Raw genomic sequence first — 2,773 nt, 5'->3', positions numbered from 1 at the left:
AACAAAAGTAAGAGAAATTTAGGATAAAAATACGAACATGTTCTTGTATGAGGCCCATTGTTCGGCTCGTCGTCTTTTATTTGAGTCGTTCGGCAGTTTTTTTTTTATTTTTTTTTTTTAGAAAAACGTTTTTTCTAACAGGCATTTCGTGATTGATTTAATTGTAACTGATTTGAGTCTGATTTGATTGAACTTGTTGCCCAAAACTAATGACGATAAACTGGATTGAACAAACAATTGACTGGATGACAGCAGCAAAGTTTTAAAGATCAATTCTAAAATTCCTCTATCTAAAGGGGASATTTCTGCAAAATCCACTTTTTTTAGCCRTTAAATACATTTTGTTGTGKACTTGGGGTCTTTAAGAGGCAGAAAARTTTAATATAGATTCTCYTGGTGCTGCGTAGATATCTTTATATTCTTTATTCTGTCATATTTTTCAACCTGTTCAGTTTTCTCTATTTTTCTATGACGTCTGAAGAAATATGTCAAATTATTTGCGATGGAACTCAAAATAAGGTCTGGACGTACAAACTACAATTTGGTCTTCATTCTCCTCTGGCTTTTGGGGAAAAAAAGATTCAAAATCATGATAGGTTTTAAAACTAAATTAAAGGATCAGCATACAGTGATTACTGCCATCTAGTGGTGACGTTGGAGATAGCAGCCATCTCCAGTCCAGACTAGACACRGCAGCTTTTTAAAGAAAACAAGTTTGATCCATTATTTCTTACATTTTTTATTCTCAGAGCTKACTCTTTTGTTTGCCCTCCATCCCAACATTAAGGCTGTTGTTCTGCGTCCTCGCTGTGCTGATGGTTTTAATGGCTTCATTCAAGGATAATAAAAAATCAAACACATTCATGGTCTCCCTCCTGCTGTACATTTTGTTTTTGTTGCTCACTGTGGCGATAAAATCATAAGCATTTATTGCCTCTTTAGCCAAATGAAAAAGCCCTCCAACATCTGCCTGCTTCTATCTTTGCTGAAGGAACATTTATTGAAATGATTGAACAGAAGTTCAGTTCATAAAAASTCATATTGGTGGTTTCAGTTTCACACTGGTCTCGCAGGTTTTATTTTTTATTCCCAACATGTTGCTGACATTTAAACCTGGCGTGAACACAGCCTAAGAGTCTCTGTTTTTTGTTAGTTCTCTTTAAACCAGAATAATTGTTTTTTTTACAGAAAGAGCCATCMGTTTTAAAGCTGTTTTTTTATATTTTTATTGTGGCTTGTGTGGATGTGTTTCTCTTGTGATGCAGTGCTGTTATTCTAATCTGGAGGGAGAACAAAATAGCAGAGGCCTCATATTCCCACAAGTCATTCCTAATGGGCTCCATTATCACCTGAGGGGATGACGGAGGACGTCATTATCCAAAGTGCAATCAGAGGCTGGTGATGGAGGCCGTTCAGCAGGTGCCAAACCCAAGCTGCTTGGGAAAAAAAATCGAGGAAATCTTCCCACATTTGTCCAACAGCCGATTGTTTTCCTCTTTATAGATGACTATTATTAAAAGCCTTTATAGAAATCTATTTTCAAGAGGAACACCTCTCCCCACACCCTGCTTTTCTTTGCTGTCATAAGTGCGATTAATGTGCATTTATGGGCCTAACGAGCTTCATTTTTATGTTTGGTGCCGATCTCGGTTCCAGGTTTCAGGCACGACGACGGGAAGTGGAAAAGAGGAAAATAACGGGACTTTAAGTTGTCAGAATGAAGGGCTTCATAATCCAAACTCATCCTGAAGATGAGACGAGGTTTACCTGACAGAAAAAAAAAAACGTTTGAGTTACTTTCTGTGATTTCTGTTCTGGTCTCACGTCTCTGGAAGGTTTAGACTTGTTTGCAGTGATGGAGGTTTAGGATCTAAAACTACATCTTCGTGTCCTCGAAACAAATGTTTAGTTTTGTTGGAGTCAGATGAACCAACACAAACAGACTAAAATCTGGACTTCAGGACACTTTAAAATCAAAAGATGACAATCAGGAGCTCGTCCATTCAGATCCGAGCTGACTTTATTTACTCACTTGGAGTCAAAAGTTGGAAACGTTCAAGATTTTTCCACAAAACTGACAGAATATAATAAATCTGAAATATATAAACACTGTGACCAGATTTTAAGGTAAAAGCTGAAGATTGTGCACTAATTGGTTAAGTTATGGTTGAAGTCCAGGTGGGAACATTTCAAAGAAAAAAGCCAACGAGTCAGACTTTTAAAGCTGAACACAAAGCAGATTATATGATGTCATTCCTTCAACACTGAGCTTTTTATCCRAACTCTTTGGTTTTTGAAACAAAGGTAAAAACAAACCCGAGGCGTCCAACATGAGACACATTAATTATTGATCGAACTGAAAAACTGGTTCCTTTCCTGCTGCTTCAAGTAACAACTTTGTGAAGCTCCCTGACTCACATGAAGAAACAAAAAACCTGCAAATGTTTTGAGAAAATTCTGAGTTTTGTTTAACAACTAGTCTCTGCCAGGGACTGAGGTCATGGATTCTTATCTAAAAAATAAAATAAAATCAAGACTTCTGAACCAGACAAAAGCAAATACACCTCGCTGCAGCAAACAGTAAGGGGCGGGTCCGATGTGTCAGACCAATACCATATTTGGACGTAGCATCATTGCACTCCAGAAATGAAGGGGGCGCCATTTCCTATACCAGGTTGACCTGAGACGTTAAACCTCTGCRGTTATCTTTTAGAGTTTGAGGTCAGGAGGATGGATATTAACCTAAGGTTTTAAATTTATGGGGTTAATATGA

Source organism: Austrofundulus limnaeus, unplaced genomic scaffold (assembly GCF_001266775.1).
Source record: "Austrofundulus limnaeus strain Quisiro unplaced genomic scaffold, Austrofundulus_limnaeus-1.0 Scaffold811, whole genome shotgun sequence".
NCBI lineage: Eukaryota > Metazoa > Chordata > Actinopteri > Cyprinodontiformes > Rivulidae > Austrofundulus > Austrofundulus limnaeus.
Note: the sequence above shows the minus strand (reverse complement) of the source record.